This window comes from Lathamus discolor, chromosome 2, assembly GCF_037157495.1.
Source record: "Lathamus discolor isolate bLatDis1 chromosome 2, bLatDis1.hap1, whole genome shotgun sequence".
NCBI classification, from domain to species: Eukaryota; Metazoa; Chordata; class Aves; order Psittaciformes; family Psittacidae; genus Lathamus; species Lathamus discolor.
In genome coordinates, this window is record NC_088885.1 from 10,764,052 (window position 1) to 10,791,310 (window position 27,259).

Here is a 27,259-nt window from a genome sequence, read left to right on the forward strand (position 1 = left end):
TTCAGTGCAACTTGGACATTGCCTTTTGCACTTATTTGATGTAGCTGTTTGACAGCAAGGCGAACATCCATTTGCACTGTGATCCCAGGGCTTTTGCTTTTCTGTGACAAGCAGGCTGCAGGCTCTCACTCTGTTCCTTTCCCTGTGTGCCTTGCACTGCTACTTCTCCGGGCTCTTCAAAGGAAGCTATCACCTTTCCTTGTCCCTTCAATGCTGGTTAACTACCTAGTCCATGGGAAAATGCCTCATGTTGGCATGTGATGGTCCATGCTGTCTGATAAGCAGCATAATTCTGTCTTCTGAGTCTCTGGCATTGGTCTCTGGGCTGTCTGTAGTGCTGATGTTCCTTTTGCAGCTATCCAAGGGAAGAGGCATTGCACTCGGATTCCCTTTTGGCACTGAATTACAGGAATGCTGCTGCAGGGCACAGTGGGTGGTTGGCTGAGCAAAGGGTGTTATGTTATGAGCCTCTACAGAATATAGCACCATGTCCCTGAGCTTGCTTCTTACCCTTGTGCCCCCCAGAAGACCTTCCTCATGGGGATGTGAGCAGCGATATGCTGTCACCATGTAGACCTGGTTACTAACAGTGAAAAGCTGCCTGTCAGCACTTCCCGAGGTTTAGGTTTGAGGGTTTTTAAGTTGTGGAATCTGAATATTAGAAAATACGGGTTTATCCTCCAAGTTCTGTTTTCATGAACAGCATACTGCAAACTGGTTTTGGGTCACCTCCCGTGGGACTCCAGCCCCAGGTGTGAAACACGTACCAGTCTCATGAGATAATTCCCAATCTCCTGGGATGACTGCCAGTGTCCCTGAGGCAACATTACTTTTCCCAGTTCAGCTGGAAATGCAGGGTTACCTCTTGCAGGGGTTGCTTCTTGTGAGCTGATCAGCCCTGGGATTTACCTCCACTGTGTCCCATGGAGTCTTTTAGCAAAGAAGCAAAGATGCTGGTACTCTCTCATGCTGTGACACATAACAGCTTTGACCGCCAGTGGAGAAATGCCTTGGTGCTGCTCTGAGAAAGGTTTGGAGTGATGAAAGCCAGGAGGGGATCTTTCTAGGCAATACTAGTATCTCATGTGCTAAAGCTGGATTCTCAGCCATATACGTTGTGGCCACATACATAGAATCCCAGACTGGTTTGGGTTGGAAGGGACCTTAAAGCTCATCTAGTTCCAACCCCCTGCCATGGGCAGGGACAGCTTCCACTGGACCAGGTTGCTCCAAGCCCCATCCAACCTGGCCTTGAACACTGCCAGGGATGGGGCGGCCACAGCTTCTCTGGGCACTCTGTGCCAGCGCCTCAGCACCCTCACAGGAAGAACTTCTGCCTAATGTCTCACCTCAGTCTCCCCTCTGTCAGGTTAAAGCCATTCCCCTTGTTCTGTCCCTACAGGCCCTTGTCCAAAGCCCCTCTCCAGGTTTCTTGTAGCCCCTTTAGTCACTGGAGCTGCTCTAAGGTCTCCCCTTAAGGAGGCTTCTCTTCTCCAGACTGACCCAGCCCAGCTCTCTCAGCCTGGCTCCAGAGCAGAGCTGCTCCAGCCCTCTGAAACCCCAGGCAGTTGTTTCCCATGCATACCCACTTCAAGTCAGTGCTTGCTCATTACTTTGCTTAACGTTTCCCATAGGAGGAGGTTCTGCACCTACTCTGACTGTACCACTGCCCTATGGCTCACTCTTCTGTCTGTTGTGCAGCCTTTGGAAAGGTGGTTGCCTCTTTCTATACCCCAGGTTTTCTTTCATAACCCCAGCTCCGTGATTTCCTTAGTGCTTTCCGGTTTCTCAGGATGTTTTGATATCATAATCCTGAATTGCTTCTCTGTTGTCAGCACCTTCTATACTAGCAATGGCATTAGTTACAGCCTTGGTAGCTAGGAGTTGTGCTAATGAATGGTTCAGTTTACCCAGCAGCCTGGGCTGATGCCAGAGGTACTTGTGTTCATGCCAAAAGATACAGTAGAGGTTGTCAGGAGAGTTCTAACACAGAATGTCTGCGTTCACTTTTTGGCATCTCTAGCGGGAGTGCTTTGCCCCAAAGATCCTGTGGAGTACATTTCTCATGACAAGCGTTTTCAAACTGTGTAATGGTGCAAGACTGGCATACCTGAAGTCTTCCTTGTCACTGCTAGGCTGGAAGTTACAGTAGGAATAAAGATGTGGCTTTGCCAGCCCTTTCCTTAGAGACTCCCATCATGGGTAATGGAGCTCCATATTTCAACAGGCTCAAGTTGCCAACAGGGATCTGGTTTTGGCAGTTGATTCAGTGTGTCTGTCCTTGACGTACGTCTGTATCTTCAGAAGCAAAGCTGCGCAAGGGACTGTTTTCCCTTCCCTTTCATGCTGAGAATATCTGGCATGAAGCTACAGCCCTATCCAGGGCTTGGCCTGTTCTGCATACATCTCTTTCTTTATACCTCCAGTGGTTACATCTCCTGCTTGGTGGGTTTCTCACAACAGCCGGAATGTGGACTGGCCTTTCTGTGTTTTCCCTGTACATGGCTGGGATATTGTCTTGGGTTCAGCAGTAGCAGCCATTTTTCCCCTTAGTAGCTGGTGCAGTGCTGTGGTTTTGACTTTTGGCCTGGTAACAACGCTGATAACACTGATGTTTTTAGTTGCTGCTCAGTAATGTTTACTCCGATCAAGGACTTTCTGAGTCTCATGCTCTGCAGGGAGGAGGGGAAGCCGGGAGGAAGCAGAGACAGGACACCTGATCCAAACTGACCAAAGAGGTATTCCATACCACAGCACGTCATGCCCAGGATGTAAGCTGGGGGCAGCTTACACCAGAAAGGTGGGCTCACTGCTCAGTCAGGCTGGGTATCGGTCAGCGGGTGGTGAGCGGTTGTATTCTCTTCCCTTGTTATTTCCCTTATCATTATTATCATTGGTGGTAGCAGCAGTGATTTGTGTTATACCTTAGTTACTGGGCTGTTCTAATCTCAACCCATGGGAGTTACAATCTTTCGATTCTCTTCCCCATCCCTCTGGGAGTGGGGGGAAGAAGGGGGTGGGGGGAGTGGGCTGCGTGGTTCTGTGTTGCCGGCTGGGCTTAAACCACGACAGATATGATTATCTAACTTCAGTCAGCCACTGTTGCTTCTTCATGGCTGTAGGATTGCATTGCAGCTGATGCCACTTTCCAGCTGGAATCAAATTGGTTTAACAGTGCACTTGCATATGTGGAAAGTTAAGTGCTGCTTCCTTCTGCAGTGTGTGTACTAATCATCTGTACACACATCCGCAATCATCAGCAAAGCTCCTGCGAACATACCTACCAGAGAGTGAGAGGATGACTTCACAAGTTTGCACAAGAAACAGTGCCAGTGAAGGCCTGGACACTCAAAATTCAGCAGAAGTGAACAGAAGGAGTGCAGTGGCTTGTACAGCCCTTTGGAGGTCTGTGCTGTGCATGTTGCTATGGCTAGCAAAATCAGAGCTGGCATAAAACTGTGAGTTGCCCTGTACAACCTATGGTGATATCTCTTGGTTTTGCTCAGGTGTCTCCCTTCTTCTTTTTTCCCCCCTTTTGTAGTGTTTTGCCCTTACATCCTTGGGTGGGTTGGTTATTTCTCCTTTCTTTCAGTTGAAAGCATTTCTCTGGATTAGACCATTTTTCCCTAATAGCCTCCACAGACTCCATGAGGGAATCCACATCCATTTGTGGATACCATTATTCTCAATCTGTAAGGTAGGAGGGGGTGAGGGATGCTAGGCCACTTTCCATCATCTTTGGTAAGTCGTGGGAAATGGGCGAGGTGCCTGAGGATTGGCGGATGGCAAAGGTCACACCAATCTATAAGAAGGGCAAGAAGGAGGACCCGGGTAATTATAGACCGGTCAGCCTTACCTCCATCCCTGGAAAGATGATGGAACAACTTATTCTTGACTCCATCACTAGGCATATCAAGGATGAGGGGGTCATTAAGAACAGCCAACATGGTTTTATGAGGGGGAAGTCATGTATGACCAACCTTATAGCCTTCTATGAGGAAGTGACTAGGTGGAGGGATGATGGTAGAGCAGTAGATGTGGTTTTTCTTGATTTCAGTAAGGCATTTGATACTGTCTCCCACAGCACCCTCATAGATAAGCTGAGGAAGTGTGGGCTTGACGATCAAGTAGTGAGGTGGATCGAGAACTGGTTGAAAGGAAGAAGGCAGAGAGTTGTGGTCAATGGCGCAGAATCTAGCTGGAGGTCTGTGACTAGTGGAGTTCCTCAGGGGTCAGTGCTGGGACCGGTGCTGTTTAATATTTTCATCAATGACCTGGATGAGGGAACTGAGTGCACCCTCAGCAAGTTTGCTGATGACACAAAACTGGGAGGAGTGGCTGACACACCAGAGGACTGTGCTGCCATTCAGCGAGACCTGGACAGGCTGGAGAGTTGGGCGGGGAGAAACTTGATGAAATTTAACAAGGGCAAGTGTAGAGTCTTGCATCTGGGGAAGAACAACCCCATGTACCAGTACAGGTTGGGGGTTGACCTGCTGGAAAGTAGTGAAGGGGAAAGGGACCTGGGGGTCCCGGTGGATAGGAGGATGACCATGAGCCAGCAATGTGCTCTTGTGGCCAAGAAGGCAAATGGCATCTTAGGGTGCATTAGAAAGGGAGTGGTTAGTAGGTCAAGAGAGGTTCTCCTCCCCCTCTACTCAGCCTCGGTGAGGCCGCATCTGGAATATTGCGTCCAGTTCTGGGCCCCTCTGTTCAAGAAGGACAGGGAATTGCTTGAAGGAGTCCAGCGCAGAGCCACAAAGATGATTAAGGGAGTGGAACATCTCCCTTATGAGGAGAGGCTGAGGGAGCTGGGTCTCTTTAGCTTGGAGAAGAGGAGACTGAGGGGTGACCTCATCAATGTTTACAAATATGTAAAGGGTAGGTGTCAGGATGATGGAGCTAGGCTTTTTTCAGTGATATCCAGTGATAGGACAAGGGGCAATGGGTGTAAACTGGAACATAGGAAGTTCCACGTTAACATCAGGAAGAACTTCTTTACTGTAAGAGTGACAGAGCACTGGAACAGGTTGCCCAGGGGGGTTGTGGAGTCTCCTACACTGGAGATATTCAAGGCCCGCCTGGACAAGTTCCTGTGTGATGTACTGTAGGTTACCCTGCTCTTGCAGGGGGGTTGGACTAGATGATCTTTTTAGGTCCCTTCCAACCCTTGGGATTCTGTGATTCTGTGATATGGAACAAGGCTGCTCTCAGCATCCTGGATGGGAAAGAGAGGAGGGAGAGCCTCTGCTTCTCCTTACTGCTTTGCTTGGGAGTGCCAAGGAGAGAGCCAGGGCAATACAGGCAAGGTAGAGCACTACAAGAGGTGTGAGTGGTCAGAGGAGAATGGGGGCTTCTCTGTCCACTTTCTCCTTTAGGCTTGGAGATATAGAGAGGCTGAAAGTTTAGCCTTGTAATACAGTGACATAGTCACTGGTTTGATATGTGCTCCCCATACTGAGAGGCATGTAAACCCCACAAATCTTTTCTGTTTTAGTTGTTTGTCATGGTAACTCCTGTGTAAGCTTTCTGTAGAACTGATCAGTGAAACCTTAAGTCCCCTGAAGTCAACTGGGAGGCTTTTGTTTTCCTGGCCAGTGCAGGGCAAGGCCACTAGCATGGCTGTTTTTCCCTTGTGTGTGCTACAACACTGATTATAGATTAATTTTTCCTGTGTTCAGTCCCTTCCAATGTATTATTGTTAAATACATAGTGTCTGATTATCCTGAGTGCGCAATAACTGCAGATAGAATAGCATTAACTGCTCTGAACGAAGGTAATAGCTAATTACACAGGAGGGAAATGAACAAACCCTGAGCTAGCTGGAAATTCCTGCTGAAAAGAAGGTATTTTGGATGGATTTAGATTTTGCTTATTTGACACAACAAAGATTTTGCTTATTTGACACAACAATCCATCATGCTGCATTTATAGCCTGCATTTTAGTAGAGTAAAGCTGGCTACGGTATAATGAGTCTCCAAATTCATGACTTCCACTTTAATCACATTTTAGATTAATATTGGTTCCTTGGAATTTGGTGGCTTGGGGTAATTTTCTTGGAAAACCTTAAGAAAACAGACCTTATGAGTAGTATGACTATCATTTATGGAGGTATTTTGATACAGACCAACCTAGGGAATCACTTCATTGTTTTGGCCTTTCTTCTCTGATGGAGTTTCTTGCATCTGGGGTACAAACATCCTTCACAGTTTATGCTAAAACTGATAATAAGCGACTGGCCCCATGTGGAATCAAGTTTAATGAGTAGACACGTGTACAGATTTGGGACACGGCCTTCCCTTGGCTGGAGCCAATCAAAGACTTTAAAGGCTTTAAGGCGAAGGAGGGAAGATGTAGATCAGACATTAGGCAGAAGTTCTTCCCTGTGAGGGTGCTGAGGCACTGGCACAGGTTGCCCAGAGAAGCTGTGGCTGCCCCATCCCTGCCAGTGTTCAAGGCCAGGTTGGACACAGGGGCTTGGAGCAACCTGCTCCCTGCAGGGGGTTGGAACTGGATGAGCTTTAAGGTCCCTTCCAACCCAAACCATTCTGTGGTTCTATGATTTTTCTGGAAAGGGTGAATTGTTGTTAATGCTGAAGTTCTTCAGCAATCAACACATCTAACACACAGCCCCATTTTCAAACTGTCTCAATGTGAATCCAAACTTTAGGTTTCTGGTTTAGAAAGTCACTTTTCAGTCATCTTGAAATCTGCATGGATTTTCACACCAAGCCTGGCAGTGGAAAAACCCTACACCAATCACAACATCTGTCCAGGCAGCTCAAGCACATACACTATCTTGAAGGTTTCCGTTGATGGTGTCTCCTAATTTTTGCTAACAGATTATAAATTTTTAGATAGACTTTTAGAGGTCTTCAAGCTCCACACCCGAGTTGGAAAAGGGCCACAGCACAAGAGAACAGCCTTGGACAGGAATATTTTTACGGCTTACAACGCTGACATCTGGCTCTAAACTCCAGGCAGCACTCCGGCCCCTTGCTGTGAGGCTGAAGACATTGATTCCAGGCCTGCTGTGGGGTTGATGTTGGTGAGATCACTGGATGATTCAAAGCTGTGTGCATTTCACTGAGGTTTCCAGTGCTGGCTCCCTGGGAAAGGGTGGTGGAGGTGATGCAGACCCAGTGCCTCTCCCCTCCGAGCTCCTGTTCCTCTCCTCACCCCGTTGCTGCCAGAGGCACCAGGTCACCTTTAGCTGCCTGCAGCCCCTTGGGGTAGGAAAGCTCTTTGCACTTTCTCCAGTACTAGGTCAGGCCTGTTTGTTTCACTTCATTCATGGGACCCTGCAGTGCCATGCAGGGCACTGCTTTTTTTTACACTGTCATCTCAGACCCATCCAGTGTGACAGAAAAACCTTTGATTGACGCGTTGTCAGAGCAGCCTTTGGACCACATCTGCTCTTGTACTCATTTTCCTACTGGTGTGAAACTCGACTTCCTCAGAGTTCCTCTGGAGTTGCAGCAGCGTAATTGAAAGTGGAATCAGGCATCAGAGTCCCCTTTATTCCCTTGGCTGTGGAGAACTGAGTTATCAGTGTGAACATTTGAATGTGAAAGAAGCCGAAGAAATGGAATTCTGTAGCCAAAGGCTTCAGCGAAACGCCTTCACCAGCATTTAATGCAGGCTGGCAATGGTCTTTTATTCATAAATTCAATACTGATGAGGAGTACACCCTGTCACTTAGTGTATAAAATCACAATTAACGTACTATAATGGACTTTTAAGAGCAAACCCTGTAGAACTGATTTATATCTCATAAAATATTACATTAAACCCTTCACTTTCTCCTGATACTTCTGTTGCATTTCCCTTTACTGTCAGTGTTTTAAAGGCAACTCTATTTCTTGTTTTATGCTTATGCAGAGGTGCAGGACAGTGGAGACAACGCAGAAAAAGGAGGATTGAGGCAAAATAGCCATTTTGCAGTGGCTGTGATCCTGTTGATGTAGCACATCATTTTTGATTTGCAACCAGCTTTTAAAGACAAATAATAGAGTGAGGGAAGGGGGACAAAAGATAAAGCAGTAAATTGGGATCTCTCAGCCTTTTGCTTGCTCTTTCCTTCTTTCTTTGTCAGATACAGGAGTAAAATCCCAGTGTCACAAACTCTTGTGAGCACTGTCAGAGGCCCAGCCTGTGGTCGTCAGAGCAGTGAAACCCCACAACATGGGGCAGCCTAGCAGTGGACAGGAATAAGCCAGAAGGGACAACTGGGATGAGAGGGATGTCAAAAGCAGAAGAATTTACCTACTTCACAAACGTATATCTGACTGGAACGCATTTGCCACACTTGTAAGGAGAATTTATCCTGGTGGTGTGCTCACTGGTGATTTAGGATGGCAACATGGAATTTTTACCTGCATCTTTGATACAGATTAAGTGGTCCAGGCTTTTGTATTCAGGAGCACAGGCGAATCAGTCAATCAGGGACAGTCCACTTCTGTTGAATATTATCATATGTTTAAATATAGATATGGTCTATGGTTGTGCATCATTCAGTTGCAAGGTGCTTGGAAGCAATAGGCACAGCTTTTCACTGAAGTAAATTGGCACAGTTCTATTGACTTAAAATGAAGCTACCCCAGTTTGAACCACGTAAGGTTTTAGCCTGTGGTGAAGTTCTGTTCTATTATCCCCCACCTAAATACTCCATCAGATTACCTGGTTTTACAATGGCTACGCAGTGTCTGGAGACCTAAAGGGAACATACAAACATAGAGGGCTGCATCCGTGGATGAATGTGTAAGGACCCCTGGCTTGCACTGCTCCCAGTGCAGTGAAGAGGGAAGGTCAGGCAGACACTGCTGGAATTCTGATGCTTTCTCATGTGGTCAGACCATTGTCTGCTGTCAGTGTTTTGGGGGTGCTCTAAAACCTGAGTATTCCTGCTTGCTCTTACCATATATGAATATAATTATTTGTTGCTGAGCCCCGTGTTGGTAAGAGCTGTAGACACAATGAGTTGACAGTTAAAGCTGCTGCCCTGTTGTAAAGAAGGACATCTACAATTAGGAGCAGGAGTTGCATGTCAAAGAGCAGGAGCTCTGATGACTCTGTTATTAAATGAAAATCATGTCCCATTTTAACTCTGCTGTTCAGCTTTAAAGGACTGAACAAATCAAACTGAATTTTGATCTAAATAAATGAGGATCCCAGCTGAGAGAGTTAAACAAATTCCTCTTAGGCCTTTCCAGACAGGATCAAGGCCATCTTCCACTCTCCTGGTTCTCGAGACAGGAATATTCATGGCTCTTAGAGAACTTCTTGCTCTCTGTGTGTGTATGAGCATATATGTTTTGACACTGCAAACAGAAAGGAGAAGGAGAACAATATAACTTGATGTGAAATTCAGGATTGGGAGGAGGAAAGGGAGAGCACTGGTTCAGGAAGTTTTTTTCTCCTCCAGCAGTCAGTATATCGTAGCTGAAATCAAAACCCTATAGCGAACTCCCTGAAGGAAGCAGCATAATAAATAGGTCTTTAAGGTCTTTTCTGAATGACATGGAATGAATGCCCTTCTCTTTCCCCCTCTCCCCTCCCAAAGTAGAATTAGAAAATGATTCTCCACATAGAGATATGTGATCCTTGCTAATGGCCACAAATGAGAATGCCAGCTGCTGTTTCACCCTCTCTCGCACCCCTGCCCTGCTCCCACCTCCCCACAGTGATCCTGGCAGTAGTTTTATGCTTTATTTCAGGCTTACTGTTTGAATAATGATAATGCTGTCTTGCACTCCTGTAGCGTCTTTCATCTGAGGACTACAAAGCGGTTTCACAAACGTCAGCTCTATAGGGGTTCATTCTGCTATGTACTAAAGATGATCACAGAACGAACATGCAGTCATATAATCACACAGTTGATTATTTACTCCTTGCGAATCTATGTCATCTACATCTATATCTATCCTGGAATAAAAACAACATGACTGTCTTTACAAGGTACAACCTGGATCTGCATGTATAATGCAAAGGGAAAAATCAAAGGAAAACTTACTGCAGTGTTCCCAGGTGGAGGAGACCTGTTACATTTATTCACTCCCTGCTATACTAGGAGAAATGGAAAATACTAAGGTATTTGTGCTTCATATCTAAGGCAGGTTTGTATCAGTTCCATCAGGAAGCTGTATTCTCTCTACATTCTGTGGCCTTGCTGCAAAGGCCCGGGTCCAAATAGCCTTGAATCATGTGGCACAGGAGAGGTTGAACATGCACCCTTGAAGTGAGGTCCTCTGTGTTCTTGGAAGTTTGGGAGTCCTGATCTGAGCTATGCAACTTGCTGTTCCCATCTAATCTGAACTTTGTGTGATAGGTTTTGCTGTGTTTTCCTGTTATTTTCATGGGGGGTAAGGCCCTTTTTGCTGTTGGTGAGCAAATTCTACTACTTGCAGTTCCCATAAACAAACACATGTCTGCTCTTTATCTTTACCTCCTAAAGCTTCACATTTTTCCTGGAAAATTCTGGAGCTGGGCTTTTACCCCTATTCAATTTTACATCAGCAGAACAGGATCTCTCCTAGGTTGTCAGAATTCCGGTTTCTTCTGTCTCCATCTCTGCAGTAAAGGAGCTAAGTAGAAATGAGAAATAGGCTAGCCAGGAGTTTTGAATTCAAATTCAAAGAGCAATTTGAGCTAGAAATAGAAGTCTATAACCCAGCAGCCTATCTTTTTCACAGCCTAGCTACTGATTCACTTGATTTTGACCAAGTCACTCAGGTTAAGCTTTTCAAGAGAATCTATGAGTTCTGTCTCCCTTCATTCAGTGCCCGACTGAAAACACACCAAACCCGACTGTCATTGTACCAGCTAATAAAGTGCTCAATATGCATAACTGGGCTCCATGTTTTAACAAGATCCTGTGCCAACTTAGTCATCTAGATAAAGTCCAGATAGAGCATATGGGCCTTAAGTAAGTCTCATCTATTTTGGTTTCTCAGTGAAAGAAACAGTTCCATATAGATTTCTGTTGTGTTATGTGTTATGCATAGGTGAAACCTGAGTTATCTTTTGGAGACCTCTAGGACTTGTCCACAAGAGTGGAAGCCACCCTCCAGGGGCCTTGCAAAGTACTTGTTAAAAATCACTGAATTGCATTGAATGACACCAAACACAAGAGCTGGACATATGGAAGTAAAAGCTGGGTCTGGGTGTCTAATGACAGAAGCCGAAAGCAATGAGATTCACAGAAGGACATGCTGGTGCAGTGTTGCAGGAGAACATGCTTTGTGTAGGAGCTGTGAAGCTTCATTTCCCTGTTACCTTTAGGAAGGCCCAGCAGTCCTTACTTGAAAGGCATGAAGACAATGCAGAACGTTGTGAGTTGCTGAGCTGTAATCAGAGCCACCCTTGATATATTGGTTCCTTCTGTTCCAGGGTCACACTTCCACCCATGGGACAGTCTCTGGAATGCTGAGGAAGATTACTAAAATGAATCTCTCTATCATTATGATGTTCTTGGACCACCAGCTACAGGGAGGTTAGGTGATGCCTGCTCCTAATGGTTGCACAGATGCATTGCATTACTCTAAATGCCTGAGTGGGCTGGAATGCCTCACATGGAAATAGGAAGTTCAGTACCTAAATTGCCTCAAGGTGCCTTCAGGCATCCTCTTTGCATAAGTACCAGCCGTTAATATGGGCACTGACAGAGGTGTGCACTTCTCTCAGGCAAAGAAGTAGTTCTCATGTGTGTGCCTTTACATCCTAGTCGTGTCCAGCACAAAACGTATTTCAAGCTCTTCATTTCCTTAGCTACTGCTACCCTGTAAATAGTATGATAACACCAGTAATTTTTGGTATATTTTCCCTATGGGGGAAATAGTTTGGATTCAGGGCAGACCATTGCCTTAAACACACATGCTCAACTGACATGCATTGCCATGGCACCTTGCCCTGAGTGTATAATTGCATTTGGTTTTGAACAGCTTTGTTTATTTGTGTATTTTGTTAATGTGTTTTGCACCTCAGGCGTGTACTTTACAAATGCAAATTCCTTGGCTTACTGTGGTAATGTACAGCTTTTAAAGGCTAATTTTGGTTCATTTTGCAATGGTAAAAAGTGCATGTTTCATAAGATCCTTTGCCTGGGGGACTTTCTGTGTCTTCTCAAAAAAGCACTGGGTAAGTCTCTCAGGGGAGGCTTTATCTCAGGGGAGACCTTAGAGCAGCTCCAGTGCCTAAAGGGGCTGCATCTGGAGAGGGACTGTCGACAGAGACATGCAGTGACAGGACAAGAGGGAATGGCTTTAAACTGACAGAGGGGAGATTTAGGTTAGACGTAAAGAAAAAGTTCTTCCCTGTGAGGGTGCTGAGGCGCTGGCACAGGATGCCCAGAGAAGCTGTGGCTGCCCCATCCCTGGCAGTGTTCAAGGCCAGGTTGAACGGGGCTTGGAGCAAGCTGCTGTAGTGGAAGGTGTCCCTGCCCGTGGCAGGGGGTTGGAACTGGATGAGCTTTAAGGTCCCTTCCAACCCAAACCAGTCTGGGATTTTGCGAATGAAGGATGTGCCTGGGCAGGTGTTTGGAAGCAGATCGTTCTATGATTCTGTGGTTCCCATCTCCAGCTGAGATCAGCAGCACTCAGCCAGAGAAGCCCACAAGCCCTCAGCCTGGCACATAAGGGAGAAATCAACCACCCTCTTCCTTAGAAATCATTATACTGAAAGAATACCAGGGGGCAGAGAGCAAAGTACACTGTGGGGAGAGGAGGGTCCTGCAAAAGGGAGACAAGAGGACTGTGGGTGGCTTACGAAGAGCTGAGAAGTTTCAGGGAGGGTTTTCAAGCAGGAGTTAGCTTTTCTTTTCCCATCACTGGCAAAAACCTGCCATGGGGCTGACAGGAAAGGATGTGCGCCATGGCTTTGGTGTTACCAGGTAGCTCAGGTGTGTTGTCCTGCAATGATGCCAGACTGCTGCAGTGCAGGAGGAGAATGGGCTCCAAGTTGTAGATGGGTAAATAAGATAAAGATTTCTTCAGTGGTGATACGAAGCCTAAATCAGATCTCTGACTTTCTCTCATGTTTGTTAAACAGGCAGCAGCTTTCCAGCCGCTATTCAAAGGCAGTTCTCACTAGGGAAGGAGCAGGCAGGTTTCTGGCCTGAAAACCTGTTAGAAGTGCTTTGTAACTCTATTGAATGGAAGGCATTAGCCCAAGAGTTCTACTATAACAAAACTGGGCCCAAGCTTGCTGTGTTACAGTGTTTCTTTCTGTTTGTATAACTGCTTCATGAGACAAAATCATTCAATTTTAAATTGTAAGTTCTTAAGAAATGGGGATTTTTTTGTTTGTTAGTTTAAGAAATAAGAAACAGGGAAATAAAAGCGCTGCTTAGTTTTTAAAAGAGCCACCGAGGTTTTAGAGCTATTCCAAGCTTTGGGGTTAATTTTCAAAATGAAGTCTTTGAGAAAATAGCTCCCTAATAAGATTTTAGAGTTTGGAAGCCTCCATTCTCTGGAGTTTTTAAGGAATTTGGTTTATTAAGGAATCTTACCACTAATACTTCCCAGCAATGACTGTGCTGACATATGGAAAGGGCCTTGCGTTGACAGTGGAGGGTACTGGTCCCCTTTGCAGGTAAGGACCAGAGGGTGAGAGAAGTGCATTGGTTGCTTTGTTCATCCATTCAGTTTTGTGATGAGAAAGTTGCTTTAAGCCAGCTCTGCTTAGCCCAAAGCCCTGTTTAGACATGAGAGTCGCATCTCACTGATCCAGCTACTCCCAGCTTGCATCAGCTTTACCTTACACTGGTGTCTTGTGCTTGTGAAATGAGTTGCTGAGGCTCATGCTGTTTCGACAGAGAGCTTAAAGCAACTCAGAAAGTCAGAGTTAGGCTGAGTGTGTTGGGGCACATAGGGTCTGATCTGTTAAAATTTCGGCTGTGCAGCTCAGCATAATTGTGTTCTTTCCTTCTATGAGCCGCTAGATTCCTAGAACGGGTTGCTTATGTACACTTTTTCCTCCCTATCTGACTAATAAGATTTTTCAAGGCTCAAAAGCCACACAGCCTTGAAAGAAATCCTTGCTTAGCTGCTTAACAAAGATGTGTTTGGGTTTTCTGCAGTGAGTGTGGGTAGCTGTCACATTTACCACCAAAGCTGCTATCAGGGTTTCTGGTTTAGTCTAGGGGAGGGCAGAGGAAAAGAATGCTTCTGCCCTTATAAGAACAACACTCGAAGAAGGAGCAAAACGTTAAAATGACAACTCATGATATTTGTAAGGCTTAGGGGCTTTTTTACCTCAGAGGGACTCTCAGCTGATACCATCTTTGTTTCACCCGGAGGAATAGGAGAGGCAGGAGATGCAGTTCTGCAACTCACTGGTGAGTGCACAGCACCGTGGTTTGAATCTGATCCTTGGAAGCTGGCACCCAACCCAGGTCACTGCCTCCAGGCTGTGCCTGAGGCACGGGGCTGCTCTCCCCCCTTCACAGCCCACAGAATGGTTATGTTTTGTTTTCTCCCATTTGGGGTCGAGTACACAGCAGAAATAATCTGCGAGATTGTACAAGGCTCCAGTCCTCCCCGGAGAGCTGCAGCGGTCCCGGAGAGGCAGCACTTCTGAGGAAAGATAACAGTAATCTCCACACTTGCTGCATTACACCAGCCCACTGAGCCCCTGTGAAATAGGTGAATAAAACACAACATGGCAAGTGGTGAACTTTTAAGGTTCCTGCAGGAGACCCACAGCACTTTGCCAGTGGCATCCCATATCCAGCAGAAAGTTCTTTCTAAAGCTCAGGGGTTTATTCCTACCTCTAAGAGCAGATGCTGATGTGATGATGCAGGAGCTGAATGCCACTGAAGGAGCGAGGAGCTATAATAGTGCTTAATACTTAAGAGACTGATTTTTGTTTAAATATCAATTCAAAACCATTTTATTTCTTTTTCTTTCTTCTTCTTTGGTGCCTACTGGAAGAAACTAGACATGTATCCTTAAATGGGGATGAAATGCAAGGGAAAACCTAGTGGCCTGCCCACATGCCTCATAAAGTTCGCTACATCCAGAATCATGTCTCCTGAAGCTTCAAGTGTAACTCTTGTCATAGTACAACTGTTTGTGGATCTGTAGAATAATAAGCTCAGAGATAACAAGCCACCCTTATCCCAGCTTTGAACAGGAGTAGGAAATGCTGACAGTGTTCACCAGCGCCTGATGCTTATCCGGACTTCTTAAACTTCCAGCTTTACTCACATTCAGCCTTCCAAAGGGGATCATCATAAAGCCACGCTGCTGAGATTTACCTTGCAAACTCTGCTTAGGACTAAGGATCAGACATACACACAGCCTCCTGAGATAACTCCAGTGGCCTGAGAAGGCATAAAGATCTAAGAAACTAAGTGTTAAGGCTCAAACTCTGTCTTTAACCCTGTCCTTCAGCCCCTGTGCTTTCTGCTCTGGTCAGTGACATCTGTAGTGATTTTGAGGAGCAGTGGGAGATGTTTGTTAACTCTTTTCCCCCAGGCTGAGCTTGCTGCAGGATGTGTGGTAGTCTCTCCAGTGGAAAAGTTAATGGCAAAGATTCAGGGCAATAATCTTATGTGCATTAGAGGTTTCTATTAATTTTGATTTCTTGTTCTTTGAGGTGCAAGGCTGTAGTGATGATGTTGGCTACTCCCTAATATTTCATCTTAAAGACTGGGTGTTGGATTTTCATAAAAAATAATAGTATGAAATCTCTATTGAAAAGTTCTGATTTTTGATCTCTTTTTCTGATCTCTATTGATCAGAATGCTGTCAGCATGGTCAATCTTCTTCTGTACCAAGGTTGTATCTTAGCTTGTTATAAATGAAACAAGAGTGTAGACATGATATCATAATCTGTCATAAAGAAGACTATGGAAGCAATTCCCATTCAAGGGTATTGCATTATTTTAAACTGGGTGGTATCTGCTCTGCATATTCAAGCCAGAAGTGTGACTTTCCCTCTGTCTTCTTCCCCAGTGTGCCAAGGGCAGATGTTCAACTGTGGTGTACATGGCCATAAGAGATGGGTTGATCTGAACAGGCCATTTCACACCAACTGAGAAGCTGTTGCAGTCTACCTTTGAGTGGTTTGTGTCATCTTCACTCAGTAGATCAGGAATCTGCAGGCTGTACAGCTCAGTGCTGGGGGAGCACTACGATTTCCAACCCATCTTTCCACTAATGTAGAGCATTCCTGCTGTGCTTTTACCTCCCTCATACAGTCCATAGCATCTCCATTATTGGCATCTTTGCTCTGGTGGCCATCCCACAGTCTAACATACCCCACTGTCAGGAAACTTCTCTGTAACTCTAATCTCATGGGGTTTTTTTGCCACATTTCTTTGTCTTTCATGGCTCAGCACCATGCTCTCTGCTGTCTCCTCAGTTTGATGCTCACATCCTGCAGATAGCTGTGCTCTCTTCTCTTGTGCCTCCACATTCGTTGCTCAGTCAGGATGTGCTATTAGCAACTGGTCTTTCCTTCTGTGGTAGTTTTGCTGCCCTTCTCAGGATTCATACCAGTTAGTTAGTCTTTCAGGTAATGACATGCCCAGAAATTAAGGCTACATTCCAGCGTCTGAAACGAAGCTTCTGGTGACTCAACCCCAAAATAGGTTTGGTCTGTTTCACTACTGTATTACTCCTCACTGCATGTCCAATTTGCTGCACACTAGTACTATTAAATCTCTGTTGACATTACCGCTTTCCAGGTTTCTCCCTCCCATTGTGTGACTATTTCCCATCTGGGTTTTTCTCATGTGGGAAATATTCACACAAATTCAAGACTTCAGCAGAACTTCCCAGCTGCATTAGGCATATCACCAATAAATCACTGTTTCCTGTGGCAGAAAACGGACTGAGACGGCCTTCAAATCCCACATGCAGTGATAGCTCACCCTTCCCTATTCCCTCACTCCCAAATCCTGTGTAATATCACAAGCAAAATTCTAACTAGAAAGGTGAATCAGGGAGGGTTTCGGGGAGGATTCAGTGCTGACAGTTGGCCAGGATCCACATGCTACCTCTGACAGACATTAAAAAACCAACTGCGAAAACAACACTGAGGGATTTTTTTTGCTGTGTTAACCCAAGGTTATGACCTACTGTGCAGGCACCAGGATTGTGTCCCTGTTCCTTAAGTTTTGGCGAAGTTAGTGCTGTGATTTAGTGTTGTTTAGATGTGGTAGAGTTGATTTAGACACGTAGGCACCCTGCAAGTGATATGGGGTGCTCAAGAGGGACGGTTTCTTCCTGGTGCAGGGCAAGGCCAGAACCCGTCAGAAAACAGAGCAGTTTCCATAGGGACGTTGTCAGTGTCATTTCAGCCCTGGTGATGAAGAGAGAATAGTTCATATAGAGTCCAGCTCTGTCACCAGTGAGGATTTAGAAGTGGCTGAGGTGGTTCAGACCCCTGGACCACCCCAGCCCAGTGCTCCATTCCCAGAAGTAGCCCTAGGGAGGCAAAGGTGAGAACAGGGCAAGCATGTGTGATAATTTCTTCTTAAAGCCTCTAACTGTTTTCAGCTCAGGGGATTTCCTGGCCCTTCATCTGGTTCTTGCATTGGAAGGGGGAGTGAACACTGATTACACATCCAAAGTAGCTCATTGCTACTTTGGATCTATCATCTCCCTACCAAGTCCAGGCAGAAGAGTCTGAGACTACTCAGCGTTCCCTCATATGAAAGCCGTGTCATGCCTTTGATCATTCCTGATTCCTGAGTCCGTCTTCCAGTTCAAGTTGGGTAGTGCATTGGAGGTAGGGGAATGAAGGAACTGCACAGTGGCACAACTACGTTCCCTGTTTTGCTTTCTGTTATTTTCCCAGACTTTCACTGACTTGAATTGCTCTGGATTGGGCATGCAGAGCCTTTTGGCTCTGTAGGCTGATGACTTGCAACAGCCTGTGTTGCAGGAGGAAAGAAGATTTTGCTGTCTGGTCACTGCTAGAATGAACTTATTAGCAATAGTTGAGATCTGAGATGAAAGATTACTAATACAGTCAGACCAGTTCCTGGATTTCTTAGCTCAGGAATAGCTGTAAATTCAGCAGTGCCAAGGCTTGAGCACTGGAGCTCAGTCATTGGCACTGTTGTTAGTGTGCTTCTGGGTATGGTTTTGGCCTGCACCAACCTGCCCTCTCCCAAACAAATCCCAAGCATGCTTCAAGAATTAGCATGGGCCAGGAATGGTTCCCAAAGCAGTCTGGCTGCAACTCGGATGCTGTTAATTCCTTTAAGTGTGTTTTAGAGGATGAAAGAGATTAATAGTATAAACATGGCCAAACCATGCCAGCTGGACTCAGAGCCAAGGAACAGGCTCTGGCTATATCTAAAAGCTTCCTTGTGGGGGATGGAATAGTGGTGTTCTACAGCAGGCATGGAAATGGGTAGATCAGACCGTGGGATACTGTGAAGTTAATGCCAACGTTGGTCATGCTCTCTGTGTTTTGGGGTAACAATGAACCTCTGTCTCCAGAACTTCTCACCTGCCTGCTTTCCTCAAGCATCCAAAGTTGGAGATGTTTGAATTATTTTAGATGAGAAGCTTTATACATTTATTTTACTGCAGGGCATGAAAGAATGCATCCTGGTGGGGGGAGTCATGTTGATTTAATTGGTTTGGTTGCTAAGCCAGTTTGAGGAAATCCATATATAACCTGCAGGGAAAGCAGTCTGAAGTGTTGGTTGCTTTTGAAGAAAGCCTGTTCGTGAAGAGGGGCTCAGGGGAGACTTTATAACACTCATCCAGTGCCTAAAGGGGGCTACAGGAAATCTGCAGAGGGACATATACAAGGGCAGGTAGTGACAGAACGAGGGGAATGGCTTTAAACTGACAGAGAGGAGATTTAAGTTAGATGTAAAGAAGTTCTTCCCTGTGAGGGTGCTGAGGCGCTGGCACAGGGTGCCCAGAGAAGCTGTGGCTGCCCCATCCCTGGCAGTGTTCAAGGCCTGGTTGGACACAGGGGCTTGGAGCAACCTGGTCTGGTGGAAGGTGTCCCTGCCTGTGCCAGGGGGATGGAGTTGGATGAGCTTTAAGGTCCTTTCCAACTCAAACCAGTCTGTGTACTTCACAAAGGTAGACGCAGCTTGGATGTGGAAGGGTGCAGTCCTTCTCCGCTCACCTCAGTGGTGTGTTACCCTAAAGCATTTCAACTGCTTTACCTGTTGCCTCTGTCATACTCACTTTGGTCTGTTCTGATGGATCTCTTTCAGTTGCAGGAGTACTGGCAGCAGAAAGAGGAATTTACATTTAATTTCTTTTTTACCATCTGGGGTAACAAATAATATATAAGGTAACCGTAATGGAAAGTGATGAGGGCCAGGAAGTTTCTCATGTATTGCAGTTAATCTACACTGTACGTCAAGAAGATTTACATACATCTGTTTGTGGATCTTTTACACAGCAACAGGCAGAAAACATTTGAACAGATAAAAGTAATAAGGTACAGGGAGCAAAAATTCAGCTCTAGTAAGTAAAGGTTCAAGTGCTGGCAGAGACTAAGGTTAAGTCCTCTGCAGGAGGACAGCGTAGGATGTTTTATGAAGAGTTGCTCCTATGAAAACTGGTGAATTAATGCCCATATTTATTTATTGATACTGGTTCAGTGAGAAGTCAGTATTCCCAGTGAATAATTTGCATTAGTCATCAGTGACTCATCTTATAGCTATGCTGTACAAAGCAGTTAAAGAATGTTAAAGAGCTAAAATCAAGAATGCAACAGCTGGGAAATGCCAAAATTAAGGTTATTGATTGGAAACTTGGATAAAATGGAACGATTTGGAAGTGGTGGAGGCAATGTGCACTGGAGGAGCAGTACGATGTGGATGTTATATCCTCTTGTAAAGTGGTGATGGACTTCTTACAGCTTCAAGATGTTAGTCATAGAATCCACAAACTCTTTTGTCAATCTGAGTCTAAAAAAATCAGTCCTTTTATGTTAATATTTTACTGATGTAATCCAGAGCCTATTGAATGAGACTAACCTTCTCTCTGCTCTACTTGAAAACAAGTGCTGCACCTTTTTCCGTTACCTTTAACTCTAGACTCTTGCTGAAATCCCAGAGGCCCTCAGATCATTGTGTCCTTTTGGTCCTTCCTTTCCAAGGGAGTGGAGTTCTCATCCATATGTGTTTCACTCATCCCCAGTAAACTGCAGGTTAGACCTGTAGTACTTGTATTCAGTGATGTGTGAAGCACTGATGGGACCTTAATGCTGTCATGGCTCTACGTATAGGATCTCAGCCTCTTGCTTTGTCCCCCCCAGGGTGTTTTCAGTTGCTGTGGTCTAAAGTAGAAGCTGTGGCTTCCAAATGGGGAGTGAGGATATTGGAATCATGTGTGTGTGTGTCTGCCTGAAGTGAGAGGCTTTGCTTTGTACCGTGCTGAACACAGGGCTCCATGGCTGCTTCTGCTGAAACGCTGTGCAGTTTTGGCTTTCAGGTCTCCTACTGCTGTGAAAGTCAATGCTCTGAGGCACTGGAGTTAGCCAGAGACGTACTCTCATATCCTTCACTGGAGAGCCAGGTCAGAATGGACCATGGGTGAACGGCAGTGTGAAGCAGGCAGGTTGTGACATATCCCCCAGTTACAAGCAAAGCCCTCCTCTGTTTCTACCACCATAGCAGCACCTAAATCATATGGATGTGTCCAGTACTTTCCTCTCCATCTGTTGGATGATTTCTAGTGATGCTGTACCCTGACATGCTGCACTGAGCAATGTGCCTGAGCAGGTGAATGGTGGTTTAGTGGCCAATTTATTTGATTGTCAAAGGATTGAACTTCTTTGTTCTTTCCTTTCTATTCTCACTGTTTGATCATCTCTGAGCCCCATAGAAGCTAAATGGTTCATTTGCAAGGAGTTTTTTAGCTGTTAGTTGTAGCATATCTGGCTGTGTGCATTTAAAATATGATACTTGAAGCTCTGAAAATTCATGCCATAAACTTTTTTTAAAATAGTACTTTCTATTTTCTTTTTTTTCTTCTTTTTGCCTTCTTTTCTCCCTTCCCCCCTGGCCTGAAGTTCATGTTCTCAGGCTTGTCTCTGCAGGCACAAAACCTACTTTTTCTTTTAATGAAAGCTGAGATTTTCACAACTCCAGAACCTGGAGCTCTGAGCAAAACAAACATTAATTACAATTAGGAGAACTGCCAGTATTGAAAAGGCAAAGTCTTCAAAATGCCTTCTTGTCTCTACTAGCAAAACCTTTCTCGTGCTGGATTCAGCTAAAACAAGCCACTGTGCACCTCGGTGATCATTGAAGTTGCACCAAGACAGCTGGAAGAGGATAAGAGAGTAGCTGATGGTGAGATGTGGACGTTGGCACAATCTTTCTGTTGATGGTTGTTCTGCTTCCCCACGCCAATGCAAAGCCCTCGGAGCATGTCTGGATACCTGTGCCTGGGGATGGGCAGAGGAGGAAGAGAGTTTTGGGATATTTTAGCAAAGAGCAATTCTGGCCTTTAAGAATGCATCCTGATACTTTCTGAAATCTGGTCCATACTTTCGTAGGATCCCAGACTGGTTTGGGTTGGAAGGGACTTTAAAGCTCATACAGCTCCAACCCCCTGCCATGGGCAGGGACACCTTCCACTAGACCAGATTGCTCCAAGCCCTGTCCAACCTGGCCTTGAGCACTGCCAGGGATGGGGCAGCCATCTTTCATCCATACTTTCATCCACTTGAAACAGAATATTCATACTGAGCCAGCAGACACCTTGGAAGGTTTCAGGAAGAAAAGCACACACATCCTTCTGTGCGGGCTGTTGCTTTGTCTGATTTTGTACTGCAGATGTATTTAAAAACTGCAGTCCAGATCCAAACCACCCCAGGGCTAAATACCAAGCAGGCATATAGCAAGAACATACTCTGAGTATATGTCCATGGAGAAGAAGTGATTACCCACTAAAGACCAGTCACCCATTTCCTTAGTCTCATAGAAACCTGTACTTCTACTCTTATGAAGGTCACAGAACTTGTTATCCAATTATGTGTCTGTGGCCTTGTCCGGGTGGCTGTAATGTATAAAGAAATCAGAAGGAAAAAGGGATCATGTTTAAAAATCTAGGCCTATTCAAATACAGTTTTCACTCAGCCTAGAATGCTTGAAGAATTTATTTGCAGAGTTAATTCTGATATCTCACCTATATTCAGAGGTGCGACAGTTCAGTGGAGACTGATCTTGTCAGAAACATGATTACTGATAAAACCTATATCCTGCACTACACTGTTACTTATGAGTGACAGTGTTAGAGGGTTCTGACTTACAAAAGCAAAGGTGTAATTCGTTTGTAAGGCACTTAATGTAGCCCCTGCAAATTTCTTTGGGGGATATTCCACCCCACAAACACAGTCCTTCAGTGTGGGTTCTTGGCTGAGAACTGAACTGAGTCACAGGTGGTAACTGTGGTTATCAGTCTCCTATTTATCTCCTATAGTGGAGGTGTTTCTGCCAGGGCAGGGTGTTTTAGTTTCAGAGGTAGCAAGTAAAGGATTGTGAGCATTAAAAATATGCATATGTACATATATGTAGACAAACACACACACATATATGTGTGTATGCACCCATATATTAAAAAAATAATGTAATATGTTTATATACATATACATTAAAACATATAGAGATATCTAAATCTCGATATATAAACCAGAAATTTTTCAGAGTTTCTCTTATAAAGCTGAATATTGGTGACCCTGACTGGCTCTTCTGGAGTCTTCCCATTCCCAAAGCATGTGTGGAAAGTACCAGGATTGCCAGTCTAATAATGTCAGTTAACCTCATCTCCCCGCATGCATCCATAGGCACAGATTCACCCCCCAGTCCATACACCCCACTTCCTTTTGCAGTTGTGGGTGCTGTCCCCGCTCCGGCATCAAGCCCTTGACACGCATTCCTTTGGAGACACTGAGTTCCAAACCTTTTTCAGAAAGATGTGGCTTGTAATTCTTCCAGCTGTAAACCCAGGATAAATGGATACCAGGCACCTGTTGCCTAATTCCTTGCCAAGTTGGTCAGTTTTAAATTGCTTTAGATACTTGTTCAGGAGACTGTTTGTAACTTACTAGCTGTCGAATGTGTGGGAGAGTACTGTCCATGTATGGGAATGACAGTAATCTGCTTCCTGAGGTATTAGGGAAAAGCAATAGCCACACGCTTACAGTACAAATGTGAAGCGCCATCTGGTCTTAATCACTGGTGAGGAACGTGTGTATATCATGCATGACAGTTATGTCCATCAGAGGAAATTCCTCTCAGTTATACACCAGTGTAATTCAACTGAATCCAAGGGATTTACATTAGAGTCACCTTGCTGTCTCTAAGAAGAGAGCTTAGTCCATCCACCAACAGCTATGATGTGTAAAGAAGAACATACAATGAAAATATGTGGCATACATTCAAACTGGCCGTTGCTTATACTTCAGCAGAAAAACACGTGAGGGACAGGGACAAGCACATCAGAGGCCTACTTCAATAATATTTGACTGTCTGAACTGATCACTTTAACTCTTAGGAAGAGTGATTAATATTTATCATTTGCATTTTAGTTGTGTCTGTAGGTCTCAGCTGAGAAAGATAACGATGAGATGTAAATCCCTGTGTTCCTACAGTATCCATTAGAGGATCCCCATCACAGTGGCTGACAGCTTGAAAGCTCTGTGGTTGGTCAGTGTACAAAGGAAAATTGCAATTGGTGTACATACCTCAAGCTTGTAAGACTGATTCTTCTACCAATGTAGCTGTTGTTTCTTCCTTGTGATTTTATCTATGGCAGAAGATACTTCACTGCCATTAAAATCCCTGTTATGCTCCAGAAGTATTTTCTAACTGTATGCCTATCAACTTAGTTATTAAGTTCCTAAAAACTTCCTAAAAGCAATTTGTGTGCCTACTCAATGGTCTGCATACTTCTAAGCTGTGGTAAACAGGAATAAGGTCATCTGCAGACAATGCCAGCTCCCAGAAACCAGCTGTGTGCTGGGCTACATTCAAAGGACTGTGTCCAGCAGGTCAAGGGAGCTCATCCTGCCCCTCTATTCTGCTCTGGTGAGACCACCCTGCAGTCATGGGTTCAGCTCTGGGGCAACAGCACAAGAGGGACATGGAGCTGTTGGAAAGATTCCAGAGGAGTCCATGGAGATGGTCCGAGGGCTGGAGCAGCTCTGCTCTGGAGCCAGGCTGAGAGAGCTGGGCTGGTTCAGCCTGGAGAAGAGAACCCTCCTTAAGGGGAGACCTTAGAGCAGCTCCAGTGCCTAAAGGGGCTACAGGAAACCTGGAGAGTGGCTTTGGACAAGGGCCTGTAGGAACAAGACAAGGGGAATGGCTTTAACCTGACAGAGGGGAGACTGAGGTGAGACATTAGGCAGAAGCTCTTCCCTGTGAGGGTGCTGGCACAGGGTGCCCAGAGAAGCTGTGGCTGCCCCATCCCTGGCAATGTTCAAGGCCAGGTTGGACACAGGGGCTTGGAGCAGCCTGGTCCAGTGGAAGGTGTCCCTGCCCGTGGCAAGGGATTGAAACTGGATGAGCTTTAAGGTCCCTTCCAACCAAAACCATTCTATGATTCTACGAATGGCCGCTATGGAATCCCAAACAGATTCTGGTTTTGCTGATCTCTGGGTAAGTTTACATTCCATGCTTTGTGTATTATTTATAAATCCTTTTTCTGCATGGCTGGTATTTCTGAAAACAAAGATCTTCTTAGTGTGCCTTAGCTGCAACCTGTTTGCTAACCCAGTGATTTGACAGATAAACACTGTGTGGTCTTCACCAGTCAAAATAAAGCAACTAGAGCAGATGCTTGATGGTGAGCTCCCCTCTGCTCCTCACAGATGTGACACAACTTTGGTAGTGTTTTTCAGGTTAGAGAAAGTAATATTTTCTTTCAAAGCAGTAGCATGAAACTGGGCAGGAAAAAGCCAAGACACTACTCTTGACGTTGTAGCTAGTATGATGTAGAGGTATTTCATCTACTCTGATAAGGATGCTCCATCAGTTTTAGAACTAAATATGTCTTCTTCTGACTCCCTGCCAGTAGGACATGAATAATAACGTGCCATAGAATGAGTGAGGCTGTCGCTGTAGGTTGAAGTCAGCACTGTAGGAATGTTAAGGTATCAACCTACCAGTGAATATTTACTTCCTCCGTTCTCTGCACATCAGAGAGCAGCCTCAGTACATCCTCCCTATCTCTGTTCTGCCTAGCAGCCAAGCGCATTTTTGGGTTTCCTCTTCAGTTAAGCAACACTGAAAGTGTGTTGCCTTATTTCTTTGCCTTAGAAGATTTGAGAAACTGGCATGATTTCTACCTTGCTTTCTACCAAACATGAGGGTACGATGAATATCACCAGGCCTCCATCCCCCGTTCTTCATCATGATGCTGGAAGTTATTTTTGTCCTTCTAGTTAAATCCATGCATCTTAAAGAAGCCAAGACTACAAATGATATCCAGACAGACCTTCTGGTGAAGAAAGCCTTGTGTGTGACTTCCTTTCAGCAAAACACTCCACAGCAACAGTAGCAAAAGGGTTCCTGTGCGTTTTTGAAGGAGGCCTGGGGAACTGCTTTGAGCTTGCTTTCTGTTCTCCTGAGCAGACATTCCCATCCCCTCTAATGCTTTGCTTAACAGAAATGTGGCAGAATGGGATGTCCCAGTAAGCATAACTTCCTTTTGAATTTTGCATGGTTTATTTTCCTCCCGTAGGGATGGCTCACTGTGTTCTGCACTCACTATGAATCAACTTTTCTGCAGTGATGTCTGAGACCTATATCGTGCTGCAAAAAAGGGACTGTAGAAGGTAACATCTTGTAAACGTGGGGTTTTTTTGATCTCTGTCAGACCAGCTGAGCTTATGACAGAAAACTGCCTTGTCCTCGGGATCATTTCTGCCTTTCATCAGATAGTTTAGAAAAAGAAGGACCAGGTCCCTTCAGAAAATCCGTGTTTCACTTGAAGGTTATGCTGTAGTTTGAGATTAAGAACACTTTGAAACTTGGTGGTACCTAGAACTATTTGTCTTCTGAAGCTTCCACATTAAGTTCACTGCAGGGATCTAGCCTCTTTCCTGTGGCCACAGAGAACAGGGAAGGTTGACTGGGGAAGGTGCTGTGAAGAAAATACATATGGCAATTTCCCTTCTCAGGCACCATGGTTGGGTAAGTGCTGCTGACTGTGAACGTCTTAAAATGGAAACTCTCTCCACAAACTGGAATGCTTTTCAAAGAGGTTTATGGTTGGCTTTGCCAGTTTTTACAACCAGAGCTACTCATGATTTGCAGTTTTAGGCAAAGGAATCTATATTATGGCCCTCAAACTCTATTGACTTTTGTCCTTAAGCTGCATTGCAATCAAAAAATCAGGCAGTTGGAAAAATACAGTGAGTCAATAAAAGGGTATGTTAATGAAAAGAAAATGTATACAGTTGTTATACTTAGGGCACAAAACATTACATGGTAACTGATTTCTATTACTGCAAAAGAAATTGAGAGCTGTGTTAACTGCTCTTAGCATATGCTTAATTTCTCAATTCTGTTTTCACTTATGGCACATTTCAGTTCCTAACCTGTGATTTGCCCCTAAATATGGTCTGCTTCATGGAAAAATTAGGACCTTTACTCTGGAAACTATGAACATTTTGTTCCGGTCATGAAGAGTCCGTTGTTTCCTGTCCCACACAACTCCTGATGTGTAGCAGTACAGAGTCTTTGCCTCCTTTAACAGGAATTAAAGAGGAACTCTGTTTATTCACATGACTGTGTTGTTTCTAATGATGTGGCAACTGCTGGTCCTTTTAATCTTTCTGAGCAAATGCAAAATTCACCGTGCTAACAAAGAGTGCAAGTTACTTTTGGTAATCAGTTGAAATATCTACTGCTCAAATTCCAGGTTTCCTTTGATTTATCAATGTCACATTCCACATTAAGGCACCCCACTGTCCACTTTCTTCATTTCCTTTCTAATTGCAGCTCCTTAGCTTGATAATTTACAGTTGCACCTTTTTTAAAGGCTTGTTTTTCGTTTATTCAGCAAAGTGCAGAAGTAACAGAATGGCTCACCTTTTTAATAGCCAAGGAGCATGAAAAGCTTTCTTCTCCTTCATGTGGCAGTTGTGGATTAGTGCTGGAAAGAGGGTTTAGAATTGCACATGGGAGAAAGAGTTAGCCTGTATTTGTGTGTTGGTGCTGATTCTTACATGAATACCTTGCCCACTAAAAATTGAGGCAGTAAAAGTGATGTGTGAAGAGCAACACTCTCATTCAGGGAGGTTTAACCAGGTTGAACATTGGA